The following is a 7,465-nucleotide window of genomic DNA, read 5'->3' as shown; positions in this document are numbered from 1 at the left end:
GGCGCAGTCGTTGGGAATCTGCCTGCCAACGCAGGGGACACGGGTTCGAGCCCTGGTCTAGGAGGATCCCACATGCCCCGGAGCAACTAAGTCCATGCGCCACAACTACTGAGCCTGCGCTCTAGAGCCCATGAGCCACAATTACTGAGCCCATGTGCCACAACTACTGAAGCCCGTGCACCTAGAGCCCATGCTCCGCAACAAGAGAAGCCACCGCAGTGCGAAGCCTTTGTACCACAAGGAAGAGTAGCCCCCGCTCGTTGCCAACTAGAGAAAGCCCCCCACCCAGCAACGAAGACCCAACGCAGCCAAAAATAAATAAAATACATTAAAAGAAAACCTTAATCTTCACCTTTATGCTTTTTTCATTAAAGTATAGTTAATCAACGCTAATGAATCAATTTGTGTCTAGTGATACTTTACATCTGAGAAGTAAGAAATTTCCTAAGTCTTTTGTTTCTTTGTAAATCAGCCTAATTCAGTGTTTCTCAAACGTTAGAAGTCATCAGAATTACCTGGAATGACTGATAAACTACAGATTTCAGGTCCCACTCACATGACTTTTGATTCAGGAGGTTTGGGTGTAAGCCAAGAATTTGAATTTCTAACAAGGTTCAGGTGATGCTGATACTGTTTGAATTGGAACCAAACTTTGAGAACCACTGGCCGAAGTAAGTTTTTTATTCCATATTCTCTTCAACATTCCCTATTCTTCTGATTCATTTTATGTCTTTTTCAGTGGCTTATAACATTTCTTTTAATGACTATTCTCACTTATTAATGAGAAATATTTGGTATCATAAGTATCTCAAAACTACGTTCCTTTCAGACATGTAATTTGGAAGGAAACTGTATATTATGTAAACTGTAGGAAAGATTATTGAGTAGCACACCGTAATCAAAACCCTACTGCCAAAAAGACAATCATCTCATCTCATTTATTAATTTATTCACTCATCAAATATTTTAGTGCCCAGACACTGGGCATTATCTGTCTTTATCTGCAGATAAAGACATTATCTGCTGGGAATATGGCACTGAACACTTCCTTTATCACTTGCAATTTAAACTATTATGTAAGAAAAGACCAGAGTTTATATAAAGAAAGACCTATTCTGGTCCTGAGGGTCAGTGGAGATTTGCCTGTAAAATAGATTTTTTCTTTCTCTCTGAGGGTGAGTTAGTGAGTAGGATATACTAGGACAAGAGTAGGGAGAAGGGTTCCAACTGACGTGGGGACTGTACGTAACCAAGTCTGTCCACGATGTGCAACCCTGTGTTTCTTGCCAGACTGCCATCCAGCCCTGCTCATCAATTAAACGCCACCTCCGTGCCTCCCACGCTTACCTTGAACGTGCTCATTCACTGTGTAAAGCCCCATCCCGTTACAGGCAGGACATTCTAGTTGTAAAACCAACGAAGGGAGTCCTGCAAGTGAGGTGCTCAGAGTCTGGAGAAGGAAGCAGACAGCAGCAGTGGTGACAAAGCACTTCAGTCTGCAGGAACGCCTGGGCCGGGGTGGGGTAGGAAGGCCTCAGAAGAAAGGTGAGGCTTGAGCCTGGGTCAAGAAGGGTCACTTCACTGAGAACAGGGAGGAAATGTGAGACAAAACCCAGCCGGGTCCCCAAGGCACGAACTGTACGAAGCAGGACCTTTAATTGCTCTTCAATCAATCGATCGTGGCTTCAAAAATATGTGGAGGTAAAATCTCTGAAGCATTGAGGACTGGGGCTTCCCTGGTGGTGCAGTGGCTGAGAATCCTGCCAATGCAGGGGACACGGGTTTGAGCCCTGGTCCGGGAAGATCCCACATGCTGCGGAGCAACTAAGCCTGCACACCACAACTACTAAGCCTGCATTCTAGAGCCCGCGAGCCACAAATACTGAAGCCGACGCTCTAGAGCCCGCGAGCCACAGCTACTGAGCCTGCGCTCTAGAGCCCGCGAGCCACAACTACTGAAGCCAGTGCGCCTAGAGCCCGTGCTCCGCAACAAGAGAAGCCACCGCAATGAGAAGCCCGCGCACCACAGTGAAGAGTAGCCCCCGCTCCCTGCAACTAGAGAAAGCCCATGCCCAGCAACGAAGACCCAATGCAGCCATAAATAAATAAATTTATATTAAACAAAAGAAGAATTGAGGACTGAATGAAGTGTCTGAGAGTGTGTCTTTGGTAATAAAGCTGAGACTTAAAAGAGAAAGACCATTAAGTTGGAATCATACACACCACACATATATTTTTGCAACTACATCCAGCTCACAAAACAGGTGAGCAACCACAGCATAGATTCTAGATAATGGGCCATGAGAGATGACTTCACTTTTAAAAAGATGGAACCAACAAAATTTATTTCATGGTATCTTCATATTAAATAGCAATAAAAGGAGGTTAAAGTAGAAAAGGCTTAAACGACAATAAAGTATTATTGATTTACTTCGACTGGGAAGGTCTTCTCAGACAGGGAGTTGCTGGGTATAGTCAGGTTCCTGATTTATCCCTTATTATATGTGGCCAGTGTTTAACAAAGGGCTGACAGGAAAATGGAAGGATCAAGCTGGGCGCCTCCATATGAAGGAAATTTTAACAGTATTAAAAAACCTCACCTTTCCACTGTGATTATCAAGGAACACACAAACCCAACCCAGTATATAGGTTTCTCTATATACTGCCAACACTGGGGAAGTGGTCAAGAGACAGTCATGATTATCTTCCCCCTCACATAAAAGAAGAAATACGTCCTCAGATTCAGTGTACCATTCTTTCTTACCTAGGAACCCTTACAGAAGCCTAGAGTCCCAAGAGTCACCCACATCCGGCTCCCAGTAATGGTTGCCAGAGGTCAAGTAATCCCTACCACATCAGTGATGCTTTTTTTTTTTTTACTTTTGAGTAAATTTCAAACTTTTAGAACATTATTTTTGAAAAGCCAGGTAAAGATGGAAAACATTCACATTTCCAACTACTTTCTCTTTAAAACAATAATAAATAAACATGAGTTTGCATTAGTAATAACCAAATGAGCATCAAAGTTAGTAGGGTAGACACTTACGAATGTTCAAAATGTTGGGTAGGTTTCTCTAAGGTGACTTGATCTATGAAGGTGTGGTGGGAGGAAATGTGCTGCTTTCAGACCCTCAGTGAAGCTTTCACGTTGCCGTTCAGTAGTAACTGGCCCACTTCTGACTCAGGCCAAGTTCTGTGCTGCTCGGTTTTCACTCTCTTCTCCACAACCGGCACGGAAACAGGAAAGTTTAACCGTTCATTTCTTTGGCACAATCCACACGCTGTCACAGTGGAGGTTTTGTCTCTTCAAGTCTTGTTTGGTGACCCCCCCACACACACACATTCGAGTCATTACTATTCTAATCAACGAACCGAAGACACCACCTTCCCACTCTCTAATTTCCACTAAAGGCCTTTGACATAATTTCTGACCCACCTTGCTAGGTTCTAACATTCTCAGCATGTGTGATTTCACTAGGAACTTCAAACACTGAAAGGCATTGAAACATTTCACTGAAATTTGCTTTTCCATCACACTGTGACTGGGAACGTGCATTTTCTTTTATTTATTTATTATTTAATTTATTATTTATTTTTAGCTGCGTTGGGTCTTTGTTGCTGGGCGCGGGCTTTCTCTAGTTGCGGCAAGCAGGGACTACTCTTTGTTGTGGTGCACGGGCTTCTCATTGTGGTGGCTTCCCGTTGCGGAGCACAGGCTCTAGGTGCGTGGGCTTCAGTAGTTGTGGCTCGCTGGCTCCAGAGCGCAGGCTCAGTAGCTGTGGTGCACGGGCTTAGTTGCTCCGTGGCATGTGGGATCTTCCCGGACCAGGGATCGAACCCTTGTCCTCCTTCACTGGCAGGCGGATTCCCAACCACTGCACCACCAGGGAAGCCCTGGAACGTGCATTTTCAGACGCAGAAGACTGACTGATTGACAACTGTAAAACAAACAGGCGCAGAAGGCACATGACAGGCAGTGCAACACGAACAAAGCAGGATATTCCTCGTGTTTGATAAAGCAACCCTTTAGAATAGGAACTTTCTGGAGACGCTATGAAATGAATTTTCCTTGTAACATTATCATCCATCTTCCACACGTTTGATGAATATGTGCAATCTATCTACGATCCCCAGATGTGACGGCTCCAGCAGAAAAAATTAAAAAATAACGGTACCAGGTGCCTTTCCTGGGCCTTGTCCAAACGCAGCCAGTGGAAGAGTCTATTGTATTCTCTTCTCCCCTCATTAAACAATAACAGCGGCAGAGGAGAGCATTTGGTTTTGAACAAATGGCATCCAATACCTAACAAGCGAAGCAACTCTCAAGCGTTAGATCCTAAGTGTCTGATGGTCCCAAGGATCAGGAGGGCTCATTTTTCTGAAGACGCTTGGCAGCAGGATCCCCTGTAGTTACCACCCCAACTCTTACGAGAATGCGTCATTATCCAGTCAGCAACTGGGGGGGGGTCCTCTCAGCTGGGCTCGTCATGAGCGCCTGGCGGAAGCTGTTATCCACATAGGACACCATCTGTCCCCGCGGCCCGGGCCAGGGTGTCTCTGCGCCCTCGGCCGCCGCCTCCGCCCTGCGCGCTCCGCCCGCCCCCCGCCTGCCTCCGCCCAATCAGCCAAACCTCGGCGGCAGCGGGTCGGCGGGGCGAGGGTCGCGCGGCGCCGGGCGGCCGGGAGCTCCTGCTTCCTCCGCCAACTTCGCTCCGCGCGGCCGGGAAGGCTCCCTCCGGACCCTGGCTCTACACGCTTCCCCAGCTGCTCTCGGGGACTGCGGCTGCGGCTCCTCCCGGCCCCAGCGGGCCCGAGTTATTTTTAGAGAGCTCGGTGAGAAGGTAGGCTGGGGGGTGGGGGCCACCAGCCTCCCGCTCCTCCGCGCGCAGGACCGCCCCCTCCTCTCCGGGGCTCGCGCCGCCGCCCGGGGCCCCCGGGAAGCACTCGGGCACCGCGGCTGCCGTCTGAGGACCGGCTCAGGTCCGGGCGCCGCGAAGTCGGGTCGCCTCGGCCGCCGTTCCCGCCGCGACTCCTCCCGGCCCCAGCGGGCCCGAGTTATTTTTAGAGAGCTCGGTGAGAAGGTAGGCTGGGGTGTGGGGGCCACCAGCCTCCCGCTCCTCCGCGCGCAGGACCGCCCCCTCCTCTCCGGGGCTCGCGCCGCCGCCCGGGGCCCCCGGGAAGCACTCGGGCACCGCGGCTGCCGTCTGAGGACCGGCTCAGGTCCGGGCGCCGCGAAGTCGGGTCGCCTCGGCCGCCGTTCCCGCCGCGACGAGGCTACGTCTACTGCGTTCGGCCAAGCCCTCCAGCTGCTGCTGCCTCCCCTCGGGCCGCGCCGCCGCCCCCCGCAAGCGGCGCGCGTGGAGAGGCCGGAGCGCCGCCCCGCTGCGCCCTCGGCCCGCTGGCTCTCGGCAACTTTGTTCCCGGGCTGCAGGCGCGGGAGGCAAGGGGCCGCGGGCATATATATATATGGCTGAATCACTTTGCTGTACACCTGAAACTAACACTGACATTGTAAATCACCTATACTTCAAGTAAAAAATAATAATAATTTTGCACAATACAGTGGACCATACCAAACAAACATTTAGATCCTTCAGAATTCAAAGATACATCTTGATGGTCATGTCTACACGTCAAACTTCTCACATTGTCAAACAGCTAGATATTGTGATTGCTTATTTCTTTGCTGAAGGAAATCGTCTCTGTGGGAAAAAAAGAATATTCCAGTCAAAATCAGTTTTTAAATTCCTATAAAGTTTTCCTAGCCAAGCGTCATCCACCTCTCCAACAGTTTTCCTTCTGTATATAAGAAAATCAGTTTTGTTGTGGTGTTCGTTTCTTCCAAATACTTGGACATCTGGAGTTTCATTCAGTTTATAGCTCCAGGCAGTGTGTCCTAATTGGTCTGAAAAATCAATCAGTAATAGTACCAGCCAGTGATTGACTTAACAAAGTGTAGTTAATTAAGCTTTTCTACTTTCATTATTTCATTTAAATGTCACAACCATTCTGTCAGGATTTCTTGTTCAAAATTACCCTGCTGGTAAATGTGGGAGCCAGAAATCACACTTTTGACCGAATTAAAATCCACAAGTCATAAGTTTCCAAGATGAGACAAAATGCAAGCAACATGTTCTCTAAGTAACTATGTTAATTGAGTCAACAAGCATTTTCTGGTAAATTTACAGTTCAAGGAACAATCTATCAGCTTGGGGATGTAATGGCTAATAAAACAACATCCTTATAAGAGATAATAAAAATATTTTTTAAAAAAGGCAGTTGTAAAAATGAAGAAATGTACACAAAGCCACTTTGTCTGTCCCTCACCCATGATCTAGAAAATGCCTTTGTTGCAACTCACTGATTAAAATGCATGAAAATGTGCATATACAAGACACAGTCACAAACTAAATATTCTCCTTTAATATCCTTTATCTCAAACAGAAATTACCATTAAAAATCAATTTCTGAATATATGAGTTAATAGGATTAATCTTTGTAAAAGTGGGTCAGATTTCAGTCTTCTTATGTGAGTATAGTAAGTTTTAAAATGTGCCCTCCTACCTTTATTATTGACATCCTTGTATTTAAAATCAAAAAGTTAAGGAGAAGGGATTATTCTAAGTTCTTTGGAACTATTATCAAGAACTCCTTCCCATTGTGAAGTGATGTAACTCTCATGTAATGACAATCAACACCAGGAAACAAATAATGCTTTTAAACTTTTATTTTGTAAAAAATATATATTTGATCTGAATTTCTATACCACATGAATGGTCACTCTAATTTCTGATACTTATGCACAGTTACAAATGTCACTTTTCTGTAGACACATTCATTATTGCTTGCTCTAAGTCAGAGGTTTCTGAAGAGTCATTTACCAACACTCAAAAACAATTTTTTTCTCAGATAATTTACTGCATTATTTACTTATCTTTTGCCAAATATTCTCTAACATACACACATATTACCACTTGTAATACATTTATATAAGTAGAACAAGATACTCCTAACCCATTTTTATGATCTACACTAAGTAAAAACTTACACGATCCCTGGAAACTACTTTCTGAGTCCTTATAATCTATATAAACAACCAAGGAATTCATAGATAATAGACTTAAAATTAATCATCAAATTATTCCAAAAATATATAGCAAGACAAGATGGCAAAATAATTCATAAAAATGGTGGAAAGAATGTAGTAATTTTTAAAATTTGACAAATGAGAGCATTACATAGGAACGACCTCAGTTTACTGATAAATTAAGATTATTATATTATTGTTTGTTTTGGGAAAGTAGCATGGACTCCTCTTATGTAAATTGTATTTACCTAAGGAATATATATATGTAGTTTTATCAATGCCTGCTGGGGAAGTAATAATGTGAAGTCAGCTGAAGATCAAGGCTTCCAAGTTTGGTAATGGAAGCTTTCAGCAGTCACTGTAGTCAGTGGGCTCCAA

Source organism: Lipotes vexillifer, unplaced genomic scaffold (assembly GCF_000442215.2).
Source record: "Lipotes vexillifer unplaced genomic scaffold, Lipotes_vexillifer_v1.1 scaffold2233, whole genome shotgun sequence".
NCBI classification, from domain to species: Eukaryota; Metazoa; Chordata; class Mammalia; order Artiodactyla; family Lipotidae; genus Lipotes; species Lipotes vexillifer.
Note: the sequence above shows the minus strand (reverse complement) of the source record.